Raw genomic sequence first — 26,782 nt, 5'->3', positions numbered from 1 at the left:
CGGAGGGCTGCCAAGACCTCCCGGAGGTGTTGGAGGTGTTCAGCCCAGTGGAGGCTGTACACCGCGATATCATCCAGGTAGGCGGCGCTGAACTCCTCGAGCCCCGCCAGCACCTTATTCACCAGTCTCTGGAACGTGGCGGGGGCGTTTTTCATCCCGAAGGGCATTACCCTGAAGTGGTAGTGGCCATCGGCGGTGGAGAAAGCGGATCGCTCCTGGGCGCCTGGTGTGAGTCCGATCTGCCAGTAGCCGGAGGTCAGGTCGAAGGTGCTCAAGTAGCGGGCCGCCCCCAGGCGGTCGATCAGTTCATCTGACCGGGGTATGGGGTGAGCGTCTGTCCGGGTGACTGCGTTCAGCCCCCCGGTAGTCCACACAAAACCTGAGTTTGGGGGCAGCGCCAGGGGCGGCGGCCTTGGGGACCAGGACGACAGGGCTGGCCCATGGACTGTCGGAGGGCTCGACCACCCCCAGAGCCAGCATTTTGGACACTTCTGACTGAATGCAGGTCCGAACTCGGTCGGGAACTCGGTAGGCCCGGTGTCGCACAGGCGGGCTATCCCCGGTGTCGACGTCGTGGACGCACCACGAGATGACTCCGGGGGTAAGAGAAAATAAATCGGCTAATTGTCCCAATAGCTCTTAGCAATCTCGGCGTTGTTCTGGGGTCAGGGTGGAGGAAAGGTTGACTCCCTCGAAGGAGCCGTCTTTTTTCGAGGGCGTTCAGGAGGTCTGGTAGGGGCTCGGAGTCGTCTTCAGCTCCACTGTCGGTCGCCATCAGGAGGCTAAGTTCTGATCGGACAAAGTGAGGTTTGAGTCTGTTGGTGTGTGTGAGAAGTTGGCCTGATATGCAGTGCTCACTATTCTAGTGATCACTATGCATCAGTCCAAACGACCCTTATGGTGATTGGTTGTAAGTCAACCTTAGACCAGCTATCCTAGTGGCGTGGATACGAGCAGTCTTCGGCTAAACTCTAGAGGGCGTGTTAAGCCAGCTGTTATACCATCACATACACCCCTTGAACACCAAGTGAAAGGACACCACACAAGTGTTATGAAAATAAACAGTGTATTTATTTTAAGTCACAACAGCCCTGTACTCTTTATGAGGACAGGGTACTAAGCACACAACAAAACTCTTAGGAAAATACTTCAAGTGCACAATCAATACAAGTGCCCGAGGGCACGGAAAGTTTAGTGGTCTCGGGCGGACCCGATAAGGCAAGTCGGAAGCGATAGGGACTCGGGACCCTTAAATAAGGAGGCTATGCGGGCACCGAAATGCCGAAGTTACCTAGCCCAAAGGCTGCGGCTGCACAAGTCTTTACAGACGTCGGGAGTCCTCGCTGACGAGCCAGGAGCCGGAAGGAAGGAGTTGCTGGCCGGCGACCAGTGGAGATAGTTCGTAGAGATCCAAGCCTGGATCAGAGATGGATGACACCTGAAAGCAGAGGGGACCAAGTTCGTAACTACTAGCCAGTAGTCAGAGGGTACCAGGAGGGCACCGGATGATCGTCACCTCGACTAGGTGAGTGGGCGACGCTAGGCTCTGCAAGCCCACGGACCAGGAGGCGTTGTCGGCGACCAGGAAGGAGGTGCGAGCTGTCCCACGAAGGTTGATGCTGTCGGCGTCGCTGGGCCCAGGATTGGGGCAACAAGCCTTGGCAAATTCAGGGCCACGTGGTGGACCTAAAATGGCGTCTTGAGTGGACCAGGAGGGTCCGAGGCGCTCCTCTTTCGGGAGGGAGCAAAGGCCAGTCTGGAGCAACCAGACCAGCAGCATTGGTTGTCGGGCGTCGTCAAGAAGGTCACAAGCCAGCGGCTAGTAACCAGACAACGGGTTGAGCGGCAAGAGCAGAAGGGCCCAACGCAGATCGTGGAGATGCTGGGAGGCTGCACTTCGGTGCTGGAGCTGCTCAGGGTCGGGGCTTCTCGGACCCCAAAGCACTCACCAGAGGATCCCGCGGCGGTCGTGCTGGTTTAAGAAATCGTGCAGGTTCTGAAGATGGCCGGTCCCTCGAGGTCTCGTCGCACCCACAGATCTCAGCTGAGCTGACGATGTGGGTAGAGGTCAGAGGTGCCAGGGAAGCCGGTTCTCATCGAGCTGGGCAGTCGGATTCCTGAGGAAGGACTTGCAGCAAACCGCAGAGTTCTTGGATGGTGCCTGCGGATGCAGGGTGACTACTCCTTAGCCACAAGGGAGAAATCTTGAGAAGAAGTCGAGAGTTCCTTTCGTAGAAAGTATTCTTGATTCAAAGATGATCTAATTTGGAAGGGTCCCCGCTCCTGCCTTTATCCTAGAGAAAGGGGTGGGTACGTGACTAGGTCCTGCCCTAAGGGTGGGACCAGAAAGGGGGGTGGTTACACCCCTCTCCCATGCCGGACTTTCCCCAGGCCAGGGGCTGGGGCGCCCCTGAAACTGGTTCTAGCCGGCAGATGCGTAGTGAGCACCGGGGTGCCACTCCGCAGTCACCTTCCTGTAAAGCCCTGCCTACCCAGGATACACAAAACCCTGTCTGGGATGGTGCGAACACCGCCCCGTACAGGAAACCCTTTGTCCAAGCTCTCCTCGCTGGAAGGACTCCCAGCAGCAGGAGGTCAGACTCGTGTCTGTGGTGGCAGCATCCATTTTGTGGAGCTGAGGCTTCAGTTAACTTTAACCGGGGTTCACAGTTTCGTACATGTCGTGTCCCTCTAGAAGGGTGGAATGCTAACCCCAACGCCAGCATTGGTGAGGGGTCAGTCTCCCGATTCGTATGACGCCTTACTCGACATGTCTTGATAACGCGATACCGAAGTTATCAATATGGTACGCGTTATCATGGAACAGCCATTGGGTCTTGGTTCCGCAAGCTGCAACCGGGCTCGGCTCGTGCCAGAGCCCATTTCACACGATTCCACGCACTCTGCCTTCAGGATTGTCAAGGCCTGCCATAGGAGTGACTGATAGGAATTCGGGTGTCCACTTTAGGGTTAGATATAGGTATACTTTATCTAAAGCAAAGGGCGAGTACGCCACCTTGCCCCAGCTGTCGTGCAGCCAGTTGTGTCAGATTTAGATGGCCATCCAGGGGTGGCATAATACATGCTTCAGCCCCTGGTAGGCCCTGGGTACACCGATGCCCTGAGTTACAGGGTCTGACAAGGTGGCCCAGTTCCAATTGGTAATGCACCTAAGGTACACATGTCAATTTAGCGAGAGAACAGCTAGGCTGTGGGTCTGATAAACAGGCCCACAGCCAGAGAAAGTCGTAAACCAGTGAAACAAAAGCAAAAAATCTGGGTGATCATAGGATTGCAGACCCTACTCTCCTACAGTGTGGAGGACCTGGAGTGGGTTCCTAGGGGACTCCATGTCCACCAGGTAGGTGACGGGGCTCTTGCGTTCCACCACCTTGAAGGGCCCAGTCCACTTGTCCTGGAGGGCAGATGGTTCGACCGGGGACATGACCCAGACCTGTTGGCCCGGCTCGAACTCAATAGAAGAGGCGTTTTGATCATACCAGCGTTTCATGTCTTCTTGGCTGGCTTCGAGGTTGGTCTTGGCAAGTTCCCGGAACCGCCGAGTCTTGTTCCGGAGGGTCAGGAGGTACCGGTATACGTCGGGGGGAGCATCTTGGGCGGTCACCTCCCAGCCTTCTTTGACCAGGCTTAGGGGACCCCGGACGGGGTGCCCGTACAATAGTTCGAATGGGCTGAATCCCAGGGACTTCTGAGGGACCTCCCGATAGGCGAAGAGGAGGCAGGGCAGCAACACGTCCCACTGGCGTCGTAAGGGTTCCTCCAGGCCCATGATCATCCCCTTGAGGGTTCGATTGAAGCGTTCCACCAGTCCGTTCCCTTGGGGGTGATAGGGGGTCGTAAATTTATACGTGACCCCGCATTGCTGCCACAGTGACTTCATGTAGCGGGAAATGAAGTTCGTACCCCGATCACTGACGACTTCTGGGGGGAAGCCCACCCGGGAGAAGATCCCCATCAGTGCCCGGCCCACCACGGGAGCCGTCACGGTCCGGAGAGGGATGGCTTCGGGATAACGGGTGGCATGGTCCACCAGGACGAGGATGAAACGGTGACCTTGGGATGTTCGGGGCTCCAGGGGCCCCACGATGTCGATCCCCACCCGCTCGAAGGGAGTGTTGACGACTGGGAAAGGTTGCAGGGGGACCTTTAGTTTTCCGCTGCTCTTCCCGCTGGCTTGGCAGGTGGGGCAAGTCCGGCAGTGATTGATCACATCATTCCTCATCTTGGGCCAGTAGAAGTGGGTCACCAGGCGGCTGTATGTCTTGTCCTGCCCCAGGTTCCCGGCGAGGGGCACATCGTGTGCCAGATTCAGGAGGACGTCTCTGAACCAGAGGGGGACCACCGATACCCAGCTGGCCCCTAGCTCGGCAATCTTCTGCTCACTGTAGAGGAGCTCATTGTCCCAATATACCCAGTGGGCCCCCGAGGTATCCCCTGTGCTCTGAGCTGCAGCTTGCTGTCGGATCCCCTCGAGGGAGGGACACGTTTTTTGCTCTTGACTGAACTGTTCTCGAGTGGGGCCACCTTCTTGGCGCCATTGGGCCAGTTCCGGGAGGTCGCTGAGCGGGGCAATTTCTTCACAGTTGGGCCCCGGTGGACCAGGTTCAGGGTCGGTGTCTTCGGAGACGACGGGCGGTGGATGCTCGGGCCATTCTGGTTCTTTGGTTGAGGGGACGGCTCGGGCGGCCATGGATCGGGTTGTCGCACAGACCCACTCAGGGAGGCCTAGCATCCCCAGATGCTCTCTCTCCGCTCGACGTAGGCCCAGGGGGAACTCTCGAGGTCGTTTCCGAGGAGGCAGTCTACTGGGGCATCGTCTCGGACGGTCACTTTCAGCATGCCCGACACTCCCCCCCCATTCAAAGGGGACGCGGGCCATCTGGCACAGGCTCTCGGAATTATCCGCGGACCGTACTGGGCACAGTACATTGGGCAAGATTTGATCCGGGGTCACCAGGTGGCAACGGACGGCCGTCACGCTGGCTCCCGTGTCGCGGAGGGCTTCGGCCCGGTGTCCATTGATGGTGACCCACTGGCTGTACTTCTGAGTGTTGGCCGGGATTTGGCCCGGTGGACCATGTCTCTTTCGCCCAGATGTACCAGAGACATGGCGGCGGGCTCCCACTCGGTCTGGTCTTGGACAAAGTCGTCTTCTTCGCCCTGCTCCTCCCCCAGGAAGGCGGCGACGATCTGGCGGTTTTGTGGACCGGTGGTGTTGGATTGCTGGTTTCTGGGACAGTTGGGGTCATTGGCGTAGTGACCGGGTCGCTGGCATTTGTGGCAGATAAGGTTCGAGCGGGGCCCCGGCCGTGCTGGGGGGGCTCCTTGTGAGAAGTTGGCCTGATATTCAATGTTCACTATTCTAGTGATCACTATGTATCAGTCCAAACAACCCTTATGGTGATTGGTTGTAAGTCAACCTTATAGACCAGCTATCCTAGTAGCGTGGATACGAGCAGTCTTTGGGCTAAACTCTAGAGGGCGTGTTAAGCCAGCTGTTATACCATCACATATACCCCTTGAACACCAAGTGAAAGGACACCACACAAGTGTTATGAAAATTAACAGTGTATTTATTTAGATCACAACAGCCCTGTACTCTTTATGAGGACAGGGTACTAAGCACACAACAAAACTCTTACGAAAATACTTTAAGTTGCACAATTTACACAAATGCCCGAGGAGCACGGAAAACCATATATATTGGAAGTGGAATGCGAAATTACTAGCAGGTAAGTACTGGACTAATAGGCTTTGGAATCGCTAGGACTACGTTACTGAACCTTCAGATTACTAGTAGGAGGCCTAGGGGACTCGGGTGCAGAGTGTGCACTCTCACGCGGGATGCGGGACAAAGTCTATGGGAGCTAGTAAAGACAAAGTTAGTGTTCTCGGGCGAACCCGATAAGGTAGATCGAAAACGACAGTGGATCCTGACCCTTGGATAGTGAGGCTATGCTGGGGCACCGAAATGCCGAAGTTACCTAGCCCAGGGGCTGCAGCTGCATAGGTCTCAAAAGACGTCGGGAATCCTCGTAGACGAACCAGGAGCCTGAAGAAAAGAAGTTGCTGGCAGGCGACCAGTGAAGATTGTTCGAGTGATCCAAGCCTGGATCGAAGATGGATGACACCTGAAAGCAGAGGGGACCAAGTTCGTGACTACTAGCCAGTAGTCAGGTGGCACCAGGAGGGCACCAGATGGTAGTCACCTCGACTAGGTGAGTGGGCGACGCTGGGCTCTGCAGTCTCACGGACCAGGAGGCGTTGTCGGCGACCAGGATGGAGGTGCGAGCTGTCCCACGATGGATGATGCTGTCGACGTCGCTGGACCCAGGATTGGGGCAACAAGTCTTGACAAATTCAAGCCCACGCGGTGGACCTAAAATGGCGTCTGGTGTGGACCAGGAGAGTCCGGGGTGCTCCTCTTTTGGAAGGGAGCAAGGGCCAGTCTGGAGCAACCAGACCAGCAGCAGTGATGTCGTCGGGCGTCGTTAAGAAGGCCACAAGCCAGCGGGCTAGTAGCCAAACAACGCAGTGAGCAGCAAAAAGCAGAGGGCCCCACGCAGATCGTGGAGATGCTGGGAGGCTGGACTTCGGTGCTGGACCTGCTCAGGGTCGGGGCTTCTCGGACTCCAAAGCACTCACCAGAGGATCCCTCGGCGGTCCTGCTGGATAGAAGTCGTGCAGTTCTGATGACGGCCGGTCCCTCGAGGTCTCGTCGCACCTTCGGTTCTCGGCTTAGCTGTAGAGGTAGGTAGAGGTCAGAGGTGCCAGGGAAGCCGGGTCTCGTCGTGCTGGTCGGTCGGATTCCGGAGGAAGGACGTGCAGCAAACCGCAGAGTTCTTAGATGGTGCCTGCGGATGCAGGGTGACTACTCCTTAGTCACAAGGGAGAAATCTTGAGAAGAAGTCTTGAGTTCCTTTCGTAGAAAGTAGTTTCAGGATTCAAAGATGATCTAATTTGGAAGGGTCCCCGCTCCTGCCTTTATCCTAAAGAAAGGGGTGGGTACGCGACTAGGTCCTGCCCTAGGGGTGGGACCAGGAAGGGGGGTGGTTACTGTAGGAAGGTACCTCCTGACTATGGTTGCCCCCAACTTTTTGCCCTGTGTTTTAGCTGGTTTTTGACATAGTCGACCTGGGATCCTGCCAATCAGGACCCCAGGCCTACTGCTCTCTCTTTAAAATGGATTCCATGTACCCTAGGTACATTTCCAATTGGGACTGGGCCACCTTATCAGACCCTGTAAATCAGGGCATAGGTGTACCCAGGGCTGCCAGGGGCTGAAGCATGTATTATGCCACCCCTGGCTGGCCTCCTAAATTTGACACAACTGGCTGCATGACAGCTGGGGCAAAGTCGTGTAATCACCCTTTGCTGTAGATATAGTATACCTATATCTAACCCTAAAATGGGCACACAGATTCCTATCAGTCACTCCTATGGCAGGCCTTAACAATCCTGAAGGCAGAGTGCTTGGAATCTTGTGAGATGGTGCTCTGGCATGAGCTGAGCCTGTCTGCAGCTTGCGGAATCAAGTCCTAATAGCTGTTCCATGATATTGCATACCATATACTCTTAAGTGCATTATAATCCTCGCGGTTGAATGCTATCTTTGGTATTGCTTTATCAAAACATGTCGAGTAAGGTGTCATACGAATTGGAATACTAACCCCTCGCCAATTCTGGCGACGGGGTTAGCATTCCACCCTTCTAGAGGGACACGACATGTATGTAACTGTGAACCCCGGTTAAAGTTAAGCGAAGCCTCAGCTCCACAAAATGGATGCTGCCACCACAGACACGAGTCTGACCTCCTGCTGCTGGGAGTCCTCCCAGAGAGGAGAGCCTGGACAAAGGGTTTCCTGTCAGGGGCGGTGCTAGCACCGTCCCAGACATGGTTTTGTGTATCCTGGGTAGGCAGGGCTTTTCAGGAAGGTGACTGCTGAGTGGCACCCCGGTGCTCACTACGCATAGGCCAGTCAGAACCAGTTCCAGGGGCACACCAGCCCCTGGCCTGGGGAAGTCCGGCATGGGAGAGGGGTGTAACCACCCCCCTCCTAGTCCCACCCATAGGCAGGACCTAGTCACCGGGTCAGCCCCCTTTTTTAGTATAAAGATGGGAGCGGGCCCCCTGTTCAAATTAGATCATCTTTGGAATCAAGACACGACTTTCTACGAAAGGACATCAAGATTTCTTCTTCAAGATTCTCCCTTGTGGCTAAGGAGTAGTCACCCTGCATCCGCAGGCACCATCCTAAGAACACTGCGGTCTGCTGCAAGTCCTTCTTCACGAATCCGACGACCCAGCTCGACGAGACCCGGCTTCCCTGGCACCTCTGACCTCTACTCACCTCTACAGCAAAGCTGAGAACCGTGAGTGCGACGAGACCTCGAGGGACCGACGATCGCCAAGACTGCACGACTTCTTTGCAACAAGCCCACCGTGTGCTCCACTGGTGAGTGCTTTGGGGTCCGAGAAGCCCCAACCCTGAGCAGCTCCAGCACCAAAGATCAGCCCTCCAGCATCTCCACGATCTGCGTGGGGCCCTTCTGCTTTTGCGTGCTCACCACGCTGTGTGGCTACTAGCCGGCTGGCTTGTGGCCTTCTTCACGACGCCCGACGACATCACTGCTGCTGGTCTGGTTGCTCCAGACTGGCCCTTGCTTCCTTCTTCAAGAGAGGCACCCCGGACCCTCCTGGTCCACTCCAGACGCCATTTTGAGTCCACCGCGTGGGCTTGAATTTGCCAAGGCTTTGTTGCCCAATCCTGGGTCCAGCGACGCCGACAGCTTCAATCTTCGTGGGACAGCTCGCTCCTCCATCCTGGTCGCCGACAACGCCTCCTGGTCCGTGAGATCTGCGAACACAGCGTCACCCACTCACCTAGTCGAGGTGGATACCATCCGGTGCCCTCCTGGTGCCCACTGACTACTGGCTAGTAGTCTCGAACTTGGTCCCCTCTGCTTTCAGGTGTCATCTTCCTTCGATCCAGGCTTGGATCCATCGAACTTTCTTCACTGATCGCCTGCCAGCAACTTCTTTCTTCCAGGCTCCTGGTCCGTCAACGAGGATTCCCGACGTCTTTTGAGACATATGCAGCTGCAGCCCCTGGGCTAGGTAACTTCGGCATTTCGGTGCCCCAGCATAGCCTCACTATCCAAGGGTCAGGATCCACTTTCGTTTTCTCCCTACCAGGTCGGGTTCGCCCGAGAACACTAACTTTGTCATTACTAGCTACCATAGACTTTGTTCCGCATCACGCGTGAGAGTGCACACTCTGCACCCGAGTCCCCTAGGCCTCCTATAAGTAATCTGAAGGTTGTATAGTCAAGTCCTAGCGATTCCTAAGCCTATTAGTACTGTACTTACCTGCTAGTAATTTCGCATTCCACTTTCAGAGTATATGGTTTTCCGTGCCCCTCGGGCATTTGTATATACTGTGCTAACTTAAGTATTTTCGTAAGAGTTTTGTTTTGTGCTCAGTACCCTGTCCTCATAAAGAGTACAGGGCTGTTGTGATTCTTAATAAATATCTTGTTTATTTTCATAACACTTGTGTGGTGTCCTTTCACTTGGTATTCAAGGGGTATATGTGTGGTATAACAGCTGGCTTAACACGCCCTCTCGAGTCTTTAGCCTTAGACTGCTCGTATCCACGCTACTAGGATAGCTGGTCTATAAGGTTGACTTACAACCAATCATCAATAAGGGTTGCTGGACTGATACATAGTGTTCACTAGAATAGTGCGCCCTGCATATCAGGCCACCTTCTCACATTGGTGATCAGCGGTTGGGATTTGAGCTTGCTGTTGTTTTACCACACGTATCCTAAGAATATCTTGTTGAAAGATCACATAAGTACTGTTAGGTACATATAACTTAGCTTAGAATACTCTGAGTTCTACTGAACCAGCTGTTGCAGCTCCTCAAGGCTTAGCACACCTTGGCTGCAACTCTTAGCAAGGGATCAGTAGGCAAACACATAGTGTAGGTAGGTGCATCACTTACACCACACTAGAATCAGCATGTCAGACAAAGGAGGAAACTCTGAGTATCCCCTTGTGTCAGTGGACCCTCCACAGGTCACTTCTAAATATGCTGCTCTTAGCTTCCATGAGATGAGACAGGTGTGTACCCTCAGGAAGCTAAAACAGGGGTCTAACCCCACAACTTCCTTTCTGATTGGTCTCTTAGAGGCTTATGATACCAGTAGGGCTGGTAACCCAGACCCTTCTAATCCAGATGGGAGTTTGCCCTCCTTACAGGGACCCTTTGATAGCACTGACCATCCCCTCCAGGAAGCAGATGATGCTGAGGATGAGGATGAGGATCAGTTGTCAGGGAATGAGGCAGATAAGGGACAGGTAGAAGTCAGCAGACTAACCAGGTCCAACTTAAGCAGACATGAGAATGGTACTAGGGGACCCCTGGGGCCACTCTCAGGTCAGCTTAACATTGGGAATGGACGAGCCAGATCTCTATCAAGAGGCTCTGGCAGATCCCTTCGAACCAATGGCTCTCTCAACTCTTCTCACAGAGGGATGTATTCCCCTAAGAGGAGAGTGTATGAAGCTGAAGAAAGGGCAGTCAAACTGAGGATTGAAAGGGAAGAACTTGCCCTGGCCAAAGAGAGACTTGCCCTTGCTAGAGAGCAAGAATTATGTGGGCTACAGCCCACTGGTGGCAGCAATAAACCTAGCAATAGGGAAAGGAGTTTTGATACAAAACACCTGAATAAGATAGTGCCCCCCTTTAAACAAGGGGATGACATCCACAAATGGATTACTGCTTTGGAGAGGGCCTGCACTGTGCAGGGTGTTCCCCAAAGTCAGTGGGCAGCTATCTTGTGGCTCTCCTTTGATGGTAAAGGTAGAGATAAGCTCCTCACTACAAGAGTGGAGGATGCTAACAATTACCAAATCTTGAAAAATACACTGGTTGATGGGTTTGGTTTAACCACTGAGCAGTACAGGTTGCTGTTCAGAGACACCCAGAAAACTCAGTCTCAAGATTGGTCTGACTTTGTTGATTGTGCCACTAAGGCTTTTGAAGGCTGGCTACTGGGTAGTAAGGTTGCTGATTTTAAAGGATTGTACAATCTAATTATGAGGGAGCAAATCTTAAATAATTGTCAGAACCAGTTATTACACCAGCACCTGGTAGACTCTGATCTGACCTCTCCACAGGAATTGGGTAAGAGGGCAGACAAATGGGTCAGAACCAGGGTCAGGCCTAAAAACCAGGGTGGTGACCAGAAAAAGGAATCAACCAAGCCTCAAGAGAAGGGTGGGGATAAATCCACAGAGAAGACTTCCCCAGGGCCCCAAAACTCCAACAAGGGTGGTGGGTCCCAGAACACTCCTTCAGAGCAAAAGAAACCTTATTGTCATACCTGTAAACAGGTGGGCCATTACAAAAGTGATGCCAGTTGCCCTAAAAATGGCAATAAGGGAAATATACCCCCAGGTAATACTCCTAAACCTCCTGTTACCACTAGTGGTAATCCCCCAGGTGGTGGGAGTGCCCCCAAGAATGTGGTGGGCATTACTTTGGGCAATCAGGAGGACTATGGCCTAGCCAGGTCCCCTGACCACACTCTTGTCTGTGAGACTGGCATGGGGTTTGCCAACTTCACTACTGGACCCCACATTTTGGGGAAGTATAGACAAGAGGTCATAGTGAATGGTCAGAAAGTTGAGGCATTCAGAGACACAGGGGCCAGCATCACCATGGTGATTGACCATCTGGTCCCCTCTGCTCAACTGACCCCTGGTTTTACTTATCAGGTGACAGACATTCATGGAGTGAAGAGAAGGCATCCCATGGCAGTAGTCAAGCTCAGCTGGGGTAATGTCACAGGGCCCATGAGAGTGGCAGTGACAGATAACCTACCTGTAGATTGCTTACTGGGGAATGACCTGGAACTCTCAGCATGGGCTGAGGTGGAGCAAGAGACTCACTCCAGAATGATAGGCCTATCCAAACAGGTTAGTGGGGCAGTAATAGCTACAGCCCCAGTCCAAGCACCATTCCTCCCTGAAAAGGTTGGAAGGGCAGTGGTAGCCACTGCCCAAGCTCAGACAGACTTTCCTGAGCAGGATAGGAGGGCTGTGACAGTCACAGCCCAAACACAAACTGAGTGCCCTCCTGAAAAGGTTGGCAAGGCTGTAATGGTCTCAGCCTCTACTCAGACAGATAGTGAGGTTGTGAAGCCTGAAACAATGGATCACTCCACTCAAACAGAGAGCATTGAGGAGGAAGATAAATCTTCCCCCTCCCAGACACTAGGTGAGAGCCAGCCTCCTCAGGGAACTGACTCTACCCATGTTGAAGAAACTGCCCCAGAGGTAGTCAGGCCTAGCCTGGCAGAGCCCCTGATGGCAGTGGACCCTTCCCAGGTGGGACCCAGTCTGGAGCAGGTAACCTGCACCTCTCTACCCTGCCTCAGTCAGCCCAGGGCTGTGGAGGTCAGGGAGGCCAGTGGTGGACCCCAAAGGGCCCCCTGTCCAAAAGAACCACTTAATCAGCAGATTAGGGTCACTGAAGCTGGTAAACCTAGCCAAGTGAAAATAAGTCAGACTCCTGAGGGATCCCCCTTAAAAGTAGTTAGGGACCTCCCACAGCTGGACACTGTTGGGCACAGCCAAACATGGGGCCTAAAAACCCCAGACCTGACCTGTCCCTCCAGTAAGCCAAACAGAGGGACTCAGCCTCCAGCTTTAGGTAGCCAGAGGCTGACCCTGAGAGCTCAGTGCATCTCAGCTAAAGAAAGAAAGGCACACATGATGAATGGTGATTGGAGGAAGTTGAGCCCAAAGGTAGAGGAGCCTCACTTCAGTACTCCATCCCAGCATCAGCCTCCTTCTTTCCCAAGACACACCAGAGACAGAGATTCCCTATGGTGGAGACCCTCAGATACCCTTAGGGTGAGGGGTTGCCTAGTGGACCATGACACAGGGGGAAACCAAGCCAGAGCTGGTCCTTCCTTATATGGCCACTTAGGTAATAGAGGCTTACCTGGACAAGGATAGCCTTATCTCCTTTCGTTTGGGGGGGGGGGGGGTTGTGTAGGAAGGTACCTCCTGACTATGGTTGCCCCCAACTTTTTGCCCTGTGTTTTAGCTGGTTTTTGACATAGTCGACCTGGGATCCTGCCAATCAGGACCCCAGGCCTACTGCTCTCTCTTTAAAATGGATTCCATGTACCCTAGGTACATTTCCAATTGTGACTGGGCCACCTTATCAGACCCTGTAAATCAGGGCATAGGTGTACCCAGGGCTGCCAGGGGCTGAAGCATGTATTTTGCCACCCCTGGCTGGCCTCCTAAATTTGACACAACTGGCTGCATGACAGCTGGGGCAAAGTCGTGTAATCACCCTTTGCTGTAGATATAGTATACCTATATCTAACCCTAAAATGGGCACACAGATTCCTATCAGTCACTCCTATGGCAGGCCTTAACAATCCTGAAGGCAGAGTGCTTGGAATCGTGTGAGATGGTGCTCTGGCATGAGCTGAGCCTGTCTGCAGCTTGCGGAATCAAGTCCTAATAGCTGTTCCATGATATCGCATACCATATACTCTTAAGTGCATTATAATCCTCGCGGTTAAATGCTATCTTTGGTATTGCTTTATCAAAACATGTCGAGTAAGGTGTCATACGAATTGGAATACTAACCCCTCGCCAATTCTGGCGACGGGGTTAGCATTCCACCCTTCTAGAGGGACACGACATGTATGTAACTGTGAACCCCGGTTAAAGTTAAGCGAAGCCTCAGCTCCACAAAATGGATGCTGCCACCACAGACACGAGTCTGACCTCCTGCTGCTGGGAGTCCTCCCAGAGAGGAGAGCCTGGACAAAGGGTTTCCTGTCAGGGGCGGTGCTAGCACCGTCCCAGACATGGTTTTGTGTATCCTGGGTAGGCAGGGCTTTTCAGGAAGGTGACTGCTGAGTGGCACCCCGGTGCTCACTACGCATAGGCCAGTCAGAACCAGTTCCAGGGGCACACCAGCCCCTGGCCTGGGGAAGTCCGGCATGGGAGAGGGGTGTAACCACCCCCCTCCTAGTCCCACCCATAGGCAGGACCTAGTCACCGGGTCAGCCCCCTTTTTTAGTATAAAGATGGGAGCGGGCCCCCTGTTCAAATTAGATCATCTTTGGAATCAAGACACGACTTTCTACGAAAGGACATCAAGATTTCTTCTTCAAGATTCTCCCTTGTGGCTAAGGAGTAGTCACCCTGCATCCGCAGGCACCATCCTAAGAACACTGCGGTCTGCTGCAAGTCCTTCTTCACGAATCCGACGACCCAGCTCGACGAGACCCGGCTTCCCTGGCACCTCTGACCTCTACTCACCTCTACAGCAAAGCTGAGAACCGTGAGTGCGACGAGACCTCGAGGGACCGACGATCGCCAAGACTGCACGACTTCTTTGCAGCAAGCCCACCGTGTGCTCCACTGGTGAGTGCTTTGGGGTCCGAGAAGCCCCAACCCTGAGCAGCTCCAGCACCGAAGATCAGCCCTCCAGCATCTCCACGATCTGCGTGGGGCCCTTCTGCTTTTGCGTGCTCACCGCGCTGTGTGGCTACTAGCCGGCTGGCTTGTGGCCTTCTTCACGACGCCCGACGACATCACTGCTGCTGGTCTGGTTGCTCCAGACTGGCCCTTGCTTCCTTCTTCAAGAGAGGCACCCCGGACCCTCCTGGTCCACTCCAGACGCCATTTTGAGTCCACCGCGTGGGCTTGAATTTGCCAAGGCTTTGTTGCCCAATCCTGGGTCCAGCGACGCCGACAGCTTCAATCTTCGTGGGACAGCTCGCTCCTCCATCCTGGTCGCCGACAACGCCTCCTGGTCCGTGAGATCTGCGAACACAGCGTCACCCACTCACCTAGTCGAGGTGGCTACCATCCGGTGCCCTCCTGGTGCCCACTGACTACTGGCTAGTAGTCTCGAACTTGGTCCCCTCTGCTTTCAGGTGTCATCTTCCTTCGATCCAGGCTTGGATCCATCGAACTTTCTTCACTGATCGCCTGCCAGCAACTTCTTTCTTCCAGGCTCCTGGTCCGTCAACGAGGATTCCCGACGTCTTTTGAGACATATGCAGCTGCAGCCCCTGGGCTAGGTAACTTCGGCATTTCGGTGCCCCAGCATAGCCTCACTATCCAAGGGTCAGGATCCACTTTCGTTTTCTCCCTACCAGGTCGGGTTCGCCCGAGAACACTAACTTTGTCATTACTAGCTACCATAGACTTTGTCCCGCATCACGCGTGAGAGTGCACACTCTGCACCCGAGTCCCCTAGGCCTCCTATAAGTAATCTGAAGGTTCTATAGTCAAGTCCTAGCGATTCCTAAGCCTATTAGTACTGTACTTACCTGCTAGTAATTTCGCATTCCACTTTCAGAGTATATGGTTTTCCGTGCCCCTCGGGCATTTGTATATACTGTGCTAACTTAAGTATTTTCGTAAGAGTTTTGTTTTGTGCTTAGTACCCTGTCCTCATAAAGAGTACAGGGCTGTTGTGATTCTTAATAAATATCTTGTTTATTTTCATAACACTTGTGTGGTGTCCTTTCACTTGGTATTCAAGGGGTATATGTGTGGTATAACAGCTGGCTTAACACGCCCTCTCGAGTCTTTAGCCTTAGACTGCTCATATCCACGCTACTAGGATAGCTGGTCTATAAGGTTGACTTACAACCAATCATCAATAAGGGTTGCTGGACTGATACATAGTGTTCACTAGAATAGTGAGCCCTGCATATCAGGCCACCTTCTCACAGTTACACCCCTCTCCCATGCCGGACTTTCCCCAGGCCAGGGGCTGGTGTGCCCCTGGAACTGGTTCTAGCCGGCAGATGCGTAGTGAGCACCGGGGTGCCACTCTGCAGTCACCTTCCTGTAAAGCCCTGCCTACCCAGGATACACAAAACCCTGTCTGGGATGGTGCTAGCACCGCCCGTGACAGGAAACCCTTTGTCCAAGCTCTCCTCGCTGGAAGGACTCCCAGCAGCAGGAGGTCAGACTCGTGTCTGTGGTGGCAGCATCCATTTTGTGATCCTGAGGCTTGAGTTAACTTTAACCGGGGTTCACAGTTACATACATGTCGTGTCCCTCTAGAAGGGTGGAATGCTAACCCCGTCGCCAGAATTGGCGAAGGGTTAGTATTCCAATTCGTATGACACCTTACTCGACATGTTTTGATAAAGCGATACCAGAGATAGCATTTAACAGCGAGGATTAGAATGCACTTAAGAGTATATGGTACGCGTTATCATGGAACAGCTATTAGGACTTGGTTCCGCAAGCTGCAACCGGGCTCAGCTCATGCCAGAGCACCATCTCACACGATTCCAAGCACTCTGCCTTCAGGATTGTCAAGGCCTGCCATAGGAGTGACTGATAGGAATCTGTGTGTCCATTTTAGGGTTAGATATAGGTATACTATATCTAAAGCAAAGGGTGATTACACCACCTTGCCCCAGCTGTCGTGCAGCCAGTTGTGCCAGATTTAGATGGCCAGCCAGGGGTGGCATAATACATGCTGCAGCCCCTGGTAGGCCCTGGGTACACCTATGCCCTGAGTTACAGGGTCTGATAAAGTGGCCCAGTACCAATTGGAAATGTACCTAAGGTACATGGAATCCATTTTAGAGAGAGAGCAGTAGGCCTGGGGTCCTGATTGGCAGGGCCCCAGGCCAACTAAGTCGGAAAACCAGCAAAACACCAGGCAAAAAGTTGGGGGCAACCATAGTCAGGTATCCACCTTCCTACACTCCTCTTCCGGACAGGGGAGGTGTAGTGTTGGTGGGGGGCACCGCGCCTCGCTGATGGTGGGATCGCTGGTGAGCTCGGCCCTGGTCTCCCATCAAGTTCCGGGGAACCCGGGTGCTCTCCCATCGATCGGCTTCGATGGTGAGTTTCCGTGGCTCGGTCAGTTTGCTGTCGAGGAGATGCTGCCTGAGTTCGACAAAACAGTTGTTGGAGAGGTGCTCCCATACAATGAGGTTGAACAGCTGCTCGTAGGTGGTGACCTGACTGCCTTTGATCCACCCCTCTAAGGCTCTACTATAAAAGTTCACATACTCCACCCAGGTGGTACCGGGGATCCTCTTGCAGTCTCGGAATCGCTGCCGGTACATCTCAGGGGTGAGCCCATAGCGAGTAAGGAGGGCGGCTTTCATGTGTTCGTACGAGGTCATCTCGGCGTCGGGGAGCTGTAGCAGGGCGTCTCTCCCCTCATTGACGAACCTCCCCCACAACCCGGCACCCCAGTCTTTTTGCGGTACTCGGTGCGAGGTCATGGCTACCTCGTAGGCCTTAAACCATTGCTGGATGTCGTCGTTTTTATAGTACTCTCTGACGACATCTTTGGGGATGTGGACCTTTGTGTCTGTAGGAGGAGGGGTGCTCCGGCTCCCGGAGGCGCCGGTGTCCCCGTGTTTAGCCTTAATTTCTAATTCCTTTAACCCCCGCTCATGCTCGTACGCAAGCTTCTTCTCCTCTAAATCCCTCTGCCTTCTTTTCTCTTCCAGGTCTCCCTGTAGCCGTAGTTGCTCAAGGGCTATCTTTTTTTCGGCCAGTTGTAGTTCTCCATCTAAGTGGAGTCTAGCCAGCTCCAATTCGTGGAGCCGGCTCCTTTCTCGTTCTCGGGCATGCTCGTGGGAGAGGCCCCTGTTTCTTTCCTCCGCTGAGGTTGCGATGTTCTCTGGGTTCATATCGGGGATCGTGATGACTTCGTTCTGGGGTGGCGTCGCTCCTGTCTCCACCCATGTTTGCAGGGCTTGTTTGAGATCGTCTTTGGTGCTTAGTCCAGTGGTAGCAATGCCCAGGTCCTTGCAGAATTGCTTCAACTCTTTGTGGCTATAGTCTTCTAACCGTTCCATCTGGAACTCTGAGGTCGGTCTGGTTTCCTTGGTAGTCATGGTCGTAGTGTGTTTCTGTTAGTAGTGGGTGAGTTACTCTCTGTACGATCTGCGTCGGCTCGGATCGCACCGCCTGCCACCAATGTTAGAAAGGGGATCTTAGAATTGGCCGAGCGAAGTCGAGAGGCCTCCTGGCGAGGTTCCTCCCCTAGGATCGTACAGACGAGCAATCACCCCACTACAGATGGACACCACACAAGGATAGGTTCTTAACGTTTTTATCAACAATTAAGGCAGGTAATCGTAGCGGTATAGGTTCAACTGGATCAAGGGATCCTTTCAGGTTCAGTCACTGAGGGAAGGGGGTAGCGGGACAGTCTTGGTACCAGCCTGGTACGGGGATACCCTACGTTCAGCTCTCAATCCTCGAGCTAGGGGGTTCCTCAGGGTCGGGCCGTGGCAGCGCCAGCAGGGCTCCGAAGATGGTTTCAGCGAGGATGGGCCGCGGCAGCGCCAGCAGGGCTCCAAAGGTGGTTTCAGCGAAGATGGGCCGCGGCAGCGCCAGCAGCTCCAAAGATGGTTTCAGCAAAGATGGGCCGCGGCAGCGCCAGCAGGGCTCCAAAGATGGTTTCAGCGAAGATGGGCCGCGGCAGCGCCAGCAGGGCTCCAGAAGATGGTTTCAGCGAAGATGGGCAGCGTCAGCAGGGCTCCAAAGGTGGTTACGGGTTCCACGTAGATGAGTTCGTCTCGGTGTCTCTCGACTCCAGGATACAACTGCCGACCTGCTCCAGAGCTGCCCCAGATATAGGTCTGGCGTTCTTTGATGTCCGGACCCTCGCACCTGGGGGGTCGGAGGGGCCGGGATGAGAGTGTCCAGACACCCAGCAGGGGGGTGGAGCCAGCGCCCAGGGAGGCCGGAGGCAATCGAAACCAGGCGTCGCGGGACGGCTGGAGGACCATCGAAACCCTTCTACTCATTGATCCGTCAAGTGGCCGCTTTACCACCTGGTCGGATCTTCGTGCCTCGATGTCGGGGCTTCGCTGGGTCCGCGGCCGAGGTCGGGCCGAGGCCACGGGGCCTGGTCGTGGAGGGTCCAAGATGGAGTCGGGGTCTGAGATGGTGGTCCGGGATAGGGGTCGGACCAGCAGAGTGGGGCGAGTAGGGGTTGCCGAGTTCCAGAGGGGAGAGAGCCGGCGGTCGCCCGTAGGGGCGGCTCTCGTGAAGGTTGGAGGGTGTCGCCCTAGGCCGGAGGACAGGGGTCGATGTCGTCCAAGGCCCGCCATGCGGGAGGAGTGGGACCACGCCACGAGGCCGGGTCCAACAAGATCCCACACAATCCCAGCAAATGTGAAGAAATATGCAATCCCATCTTTGATTACCTTTAGTCCTCAAAGATGGGAGAGCATATATTTAATTCTTTGCTCTTTTTAACGCCTCAAAAGAGCAGCACTGACGTTGAACAAGTTGAGAGTAGTCTAGACATTTTTGGATTGATGTCCCTTTAAACTGTGCAGGGCCATTCTTACAGACCCCAGTGAAACTGTGTCCCTGTCTCTGTAGTTCAAGAAGCAGATGATAATCGCATCTGATGGGACACCAGACCTAATTTGTGACACAGCATCTATGAGCACGTTCAACTAAGGACCGTACCAGGACCCTGCGACATATACCCACCTTATCAGCAATTTTTTTTTTTTTTTTTCTGAAAGGACAAGTCTACACAGAGAAACTATTAAAATCTGAGTAGTTTCCTCTCCCTACAGGGGATCAAGCAGCCAGGTTGCCGCCTCCAGGCGACTTCAGTCACTCTTTGACCATCAGGACAGGAAAATAAACAGTCTCAGTTTCACCAAGATGTGTCAGGGTTGTTCATTGTAGTATGTAGGATTAAGTCAACGCAAGAATCACGTTACAGAATGATAACATAGCTTAGTTGATGCAAGCTTGTAAATGTAAAAGCATACTGCATTTGCTGAGAACTTTATAAACATGTAGCTTTTCCTAGAATCAAGCTAGATATTTTCTTAGAGTTTCCCTTTCCCTACCAAAGTTAGAACTTTTCCTGGAGTAACAGGGCATCCTGCATGTTAAAAAGATGTATATAATTGATAAGGACGAAAGTTTCTGGTAGAAACTGTGGAACACTGAATCGGTTCCAAAGGACAAGAGAAGAATACATCGGGATGGACCTTGCTCATATCTGAATATTAAGCATCTGCTTCACATGGACAGAAAACAACAATAACCAAGATTGATGCCAACAGGATGAACACACCAAAGTCTATCTATTGGATCAATGAGAACAATTGTCAATGTATTAGCTATAAAAGACAGAATCACCTGAACATTTGAGAGACTTCGAATGAAGTGTAGTGTATAATACTTCATGACACCATTGTCTGTCATTCTGTTATGTATTGGTATTGATTGTGAATGGTAAAAAGGGATTTCTGGCATTGCTTCATCAGGAATTCAGTGACTTTGGTCCTGTTTGAGTGTTTGGTAGCTGAGTTACTCCGTCACAAATGTGATAAACATCCCACCGGCCTTATTAGCTGCATTATATCTTATTGCACTTGTAATAAGGCGAATGGGATGCGCGTCATGTTGTGACGAAGTAACCAGTAACCCCTCCTTCAAATTCTAAATCAGTCCATTTATCTCTGCACTATCATGTTAATGACAGTTAATTTTTTTATTTTATGCAACCAACTGATATGAGATGTCACCTATCTTTCTATAATCATGCTGATATTCAGTGAATAACTGGATGTTACACCTTTAATTGCATTACCACTGCATGTGGTGTGACGGTTTCTGCTGTTCTAGATGGTCATTCCCACTTTCCCGCTTTCAAAGAGATGTTGGGTTAGGTGTTGCGACCTGAGCAAATCTGTCTTAGGCATTCAGCAATGCTACAGTGTCTAGACACATTTGGCAAGTGGCTCCTCAGCGAATACATGCCATTGGTCTTCTTAACGGCCATGCCCCCTTCACTCCATGCTTAAGAAGAGCGATATGTTTGTCACAATATGATTGGATCACTCTTCCATAGCTCATGCACAACACTCATACTCTTCAGCACATACGTGACTCTGTTACCCACAATCTACCAACCTTGTGCAACAAATGGAGTAGCCTCTTTGTTCAGCACCGGAATCTTTTCGTGTTCTAATCATAGGTATGGGGTGAATGCAAAAACTACAGTCTGATACAGTACAGGAATGATAGTTGAGTGATGCACCTATCACCCATAACATTCTTACCCTTCTTGACATGCTTTGCTTTTTTCCAGTAAACTTGAATGCTGAATGTATTTGTTCTCTTGCCCTCCTTTATTCTGTGCTGCTTCTCTTTGTGACTGAACGCTGTAGAGCTGTAATGATTTATATCTACTTATTGTTTATGCATGACCCTGTCTTGCTTGGCAGAATGTGTTTGTATATTGTGTTTAATTTAATGCATTGCTCTTGGCCTTTTCACGTCTCGCTGAGCCAATGCGCTTGCGCCTTGCTTCGGTGAGAATTATGTAGGGGCTCCAGGAAAGGCTACCAAGAGGGCTTTGGAATGCGGATTATGGCCAGTGCATGTGCTCCGGGTGCGCGCTCAGCATTTCCCCCCCCCCCCCCCCCCCCATCAGACTTGAAAGGAAGCCGCTCGCACACCACCATTTGTCTGTGCCTCGGCATCAGACTTCAAAGGATTTCGCTCCCGCCTCCGCCACGGCAATGCCTAGAGCTTGTTTTCGTTGGTTCCTGTTATTGCCCTTCATAACTGCCTTCTTTTTTTTAGTTACTATGCTTATTAGCCCCTCCTTTTGGTGTTATGGAACCTCACATGGAGACGTCCCCTGTTACATGTCTCATTTTGCTAATGTTCATTTCAGTTCGTTCTGTGCACCGTTTTCTTTGCCTCGGCTCGTGTTCTTGGAATGCTGTTTGTTGGCTTTCTGAGGCAAACATACGCAGCTGATGTCTTCAACCGGTGTTACTGATTTCTCCTCCCACCTACCATTTCTCTGTATGCTGTCCCCTTTGCACTACCGCGTCCACATCCTTGTTCCCTCCCCACCACCCTCCTTGTTTCTCCCATTTGCGTCTTCACTTTTCTTCCACTACCAACACACTTTCCACATTCGCACCCCTTCGCCTCCTCTTTCTCCTTCGCCCACTGTCTCTGTACACCTTTATTTACGCCACTGCTCTTCTCTCTGTTTCCAGTCTCTCAGCGCCTCATCCACTTCCCTTTGTTGATTTCTAGTCGCTGCTGTCTTCCCCTCCTCTCTCCCCACCTCCATCTTTAACCCGGCGACTCTATCCTCCCCCGCCCATTTGCCCTCGTATTTCAATAACGCTCCACTGTTCTGACTCCCATTTCCTTCTCCTCCTACTCTCCTCCAAACTGCTGTGCCATAGACACCCACTCTCCTAATTGGTAAGCCCACTCAGTCACCTTCCCCCCACCTCACATCTAGTCCTCTCCTTTTCTTTACATTTTGATATATCTATTCCCCTCTATATCACTTATTCCTTCCTATCCCCTCATCTGGGAAACATACTTTTCTCAGTGACCTAATTGTAGACTCTGGAGATCTTGGATCCTTCTCAAACTCTTCTTCGGTCCCCTCTTTCTCCCCTACTTTATCTCTACCCTCTTCACTCACTTCCTCATTCTCTTTTCTAGCTTTTTTCTTTACTACTTCCCTTTTTAGTTTACTCTTCCCTCTGCACACTTTATATTCTTTGCGTTCCCTTTTTAGTATTTGCCCGTTCCCTCCACTGTTTTCGTATGTTCCCGCTCTCCTTTTCTATATCTTTGGACTGTCCATTCCCTTCACATCACCCCACCTCCTTTGCATATTCCGATCGCGCAAACTATATACCCCTCCTTTATTTTCATGTCCTCCCCTTCTCTGCCTCTCAATATTTGCTCTCTCAGTAGAACTTTACTCCCTCTTTCGTTGCACTCTTCTCCTTCCCCTTTCACCTTGTATTTTCTCATTCCGGGGATCCCCAACCCCTGAACAGGCCTTTTCTCATTCTCAGTCCCGGAATATCCCTTCAGGGCAGGATTTTGGACAGAAGCTTACCTCTCTTCTGGCCACAGAAAGTCACAGCAGCGCCCCCACCCTCTTTGCCCTCACATCCTCTCACAGAGCATGACTCTGCCTTCAAGCTGACACCCCTTGTAGCAGGCTTATCGGAAATTAGCTTTTTCTTTGACATATCGTCCAGCCAGCAGGGGCAGGTGGTTGTTTCACAGTGCGCTCCGGAAGCAGACACCAGCCCTAAAGAATGGATCACCCCAGGTGCTTTCCTACCTGAAGCTGGGTATGTGACAGTCCCGTACGGAGCACTGAGGGCTTTCAGACACCGGAATGTGCACATGTGCAAGGACGGAAAACGGCCCAACTATCCCCTAGTTTTAAAGTAAAAAACATCAAAACTTTATTTCTGAATCACGGTCGAGGAAAAGTAAAATTTCAATGTAATCAATGCACAATAATGTTCACAAAGACTAATTTCTATATTCTTGGCTAAAGATACAACAGAAACAGTTAACGCATGTTGTCTCTTCTGACTGTGGAACTTTTTGATTAATCACATTGAACTTCTGATGCACTGATTCCTTGTTCTTGTGAGTTTTTACCTACAGTCATATGGCAACCAAACCGCATGTGCTCCACATATAGCGTGAGGTCGGTCACTAACATCTAATATCGTTTTTATCCCCTCATCTGGGAAACATACTTTTCTCAGTGACCTAATTGTAGACTCTGGAGATCTTGGCTTCATCACTAGGCTGCACTCTACTTTTTCTTGTCCTCTCTATGTACACCTTCCATGTCTCTGTTTATTTTTCCTTTTCTCTGCTCTTTTCATGTACCCAGTTCTTTTTTTGTCTTCCCTTTGCACTCGCTTTGTATATACTCTCCTTTTCATTCTCCCCACTCTCTTCAGACACACTCTTTATCTCATCCTTCTCAAACTCTTCTTCGGTCCCCTCTTTCTCCCCTACTTTATCTCTACCCTCTTCACTCACTTCCTCATTCTCTTTTCTAGCTTTTTTCTTTACTACTTCCCTTTTTAGTTTACTCTTCCCTCTGCACACTTTATATTCTTTGCGTTCCCTTTTTAGTATTTGCCCGTTCCCTCCACTGTTTTCGTATGTTCCCGCTCTCCTTTTCTATATCTTTGGACTGTCCATTCCCTTCACATCACCCCACCTCCTTTGCATATTCCGATCGCGCAAACTATATACCCCTCCTTTATTTTCATGTCCTCCCCTTCTCTGCCTCTCAATATTTGCTCTCTCAGTAGAACTTTACTCCCTCTTTCGTTGCACTCTTCTCCTTCCCCTTTCACCTTGTATTTTCTCATTCCGGGGATCCCCAACCCCTGAACAGGCCTTTTCTCATTCTCAGTCCCGGAATATCCCTTCAGGGCAGGATTTTGGACAGAAGCTTACCTCTCTTCTGGCCACAGAAAGTCACAGCAGCGCCCCCACCCTCTTTGCCCTCACATCCTCTCACAGAGCATGACTCTGACTTCAAGCTGACACCCCTTGTAGCAGGCTTATCGGAAATTAGCTTTTACTTTGACATATCGTCCAGCCAGCAGGGGCAGGTGGTTGTTTCACAGTGCGCTCCGGAAGCAGACACCAGCCCTAAAGAATGGATCACCCCAGGTGCTTTCCTACCTGAAGCTGGGTATGTGACAGTCCCGTAAGGAGCACTGAGGGCTTTCAGACACCGGAATGTGCACATGTGCAAGGACGGAAAACGGCCCAACTATCCCCTAGTTTTAAAGTAAAAAACATCAAAACTTTATTTCTGAATCACGGTCGAGGAAAAGCAAACTTTCAATGTAATCAATGCACAATAATGTCCACAAAGACTAATTTCTATATTCTTGGCTAAAGATACAACAGAAACAGTTAACGCATGTTGTCTCTTCTGACTGTGGAACTTTTTGATTCATCACATTGAACTTCTGATGCACTGATTCCTTGTTCATGTGAGTTTTTACCTACAGTCATATGGCAACCAAGCCGCATGTGCTCCACATATAGCGTGAGGTCGGTCACTAACATCTAATATCGTTTTTCATGTGCAATTTGGTTGCAGTTGACCTGGCGCCACCTGCTGCACCGCTGGTAGCGACGTCCCTTTAACTGTTACCTGTCTCTCACTTCCACTGTTTTTTTTCACATGACAAACGTACACAACTTTTTCATATTTTCATTAAAAAGCACGGAATCCCATTCTTGGGTGTGTGGTCGTTAACCAATGCACCTAAAGTAACAGTAGATGGTGTAGCACCCAGGATAATGTGCTGCATGGCTAAATACTTCAGAAGGCCCAAATGGCATCATCACCAGTCAGTGCATGCTTCCATCATGCACACACACTACTAGCTGTCTGTGCACGCTTTCACCAGGCAGACACACACCGCCAGCTGCCAGTGCACACTTTCACTTGGCATACACAACACCAGCCCTCAGTGCACGCCTCTAGGAGGCAGACACACCACCATCCGACCCACCTAATTGTTAGACAACTATTTTTTATGTATTGTCTTTTACACACTTTTGTTAGGCTGATCTATTTTAGTACACATTATGCTGCAATCTGGCGTTCATGAGTTTTTTTCTGGCACACCTCTACCCCAAAGCCTCTCACTGAAAGGTGTGAACTCTAGCACTGCCACGCTCATGAATGCCTTACAGTGCAACCACACACACAACCACACACACAACACCACACACACAACACCACACACACAACACCACACACAACCACATACACAACCACACATACAAACACACACAACAAACACACACACAACTACACTGAAAACCAAACCGTCAGTGCACACTTTCACCACACATAGACACCATCACTCATCAGTACACGCTTTCACCACACACAAACACCACCAGCCATCCGTGCACACTTTCACCGGACACAGACACCACCAGCCGTCAGTGCACGTTTCCAACAGGAACACACCAACAGACATAGTACACACTTTCACCAGGCACACATACACCATCAGCCATCAGTGCACACTTTCACCAGTGACGCACACACCACCAGCCGTCACTGCATGCTTTCACCAGGCATACACACACCACCAGCCGTCAGTGCACAATTTCACCATTCACACACACACCGCCAGACGTCAGTGCACGCTTCTAACTATTGCCCTCACTCTATCTATCGCCCTAACTCTATCTATCTATCGCCCTCCCTCTATCTATCGCCCTCCCTCTATCTATCGCCCTCCCTCTATCCATCGCCCTCCCTCTATCCATCGCCCTCCCTCTATCCATCGCCCTCCCTCTATCCATCGCCCTCCCTCTATCTATCGCCCTCCCTCTATCTAACACCCTCCCTCTATCTGTCGCATCACCACAGCATCATTCAGCACCACCACAGCATCACTCAGCACCACCACAGCATCACTATGCTCTACCACAGCATCACTGAATGCCACCGCATCACTCCTCGCCACCACAACATCACTCAGCGCCACCACAGCATCAATCTGTAGAACCATTCAACAACTGGTTCAAATATGCTCTCTCAATGTTTCAAGCTTTATTACAAATGTCACAAAAAGATGTTAATATTTCACTTCTGTTCTTGTATTTCCGTCTCACTATAAAATACACTAAACATAATGTTCACAAAAGTTATTTACAAAAGTTTAAGCTATTGCCATTAAAAATTACAATAAAAAATTACAATGACTTTTAAGTATTAATTATTTAAAAAAAATAAAAGCCATTGTTATTTATAATATCAATACATCTAAGTCACGTAAATACAGCACATTGCATTACAAATGCTATAGGTGTCACATTTGCGAAAGTTAAAACTATTGCC

General features: G+C 51.4%; 1 protein-coding gene across 1 annotated transcript in view; it reads left to right on the top strand.

The window, feature by feature from the left end:
- The window catches only part of LOC147746889 (E3 ubiquitin-protein ligase HECTD3-like), a 523,212-nt gene that overhangs the window by 121,645 nt on the left and 374,785 nt on the right, over nt 1-26,782 (top strand). The window lies entirely within an intron of this gene.

The sequence above is a fragment of the Lissotriton vulgaris genome, chromosome 1_1 (assembly GCF_964263255.1).
Source record: "Lissotriton vulgaris chromosome 1_1, aLisVul1.2, whole genome shotgun sequence".
NCBI classification, from domain to species: Eukaryota; Metazoa; Chordata; class Amphibia; order Caudata; family Salamandridae; genus Lissotriton; species Lissotriton vulgaris.
The sequence above is the reverse complement of the archived record's forward strand: the minus strand, read 5'-3'. Positions and strand labels throughout refer to the sequence as shown.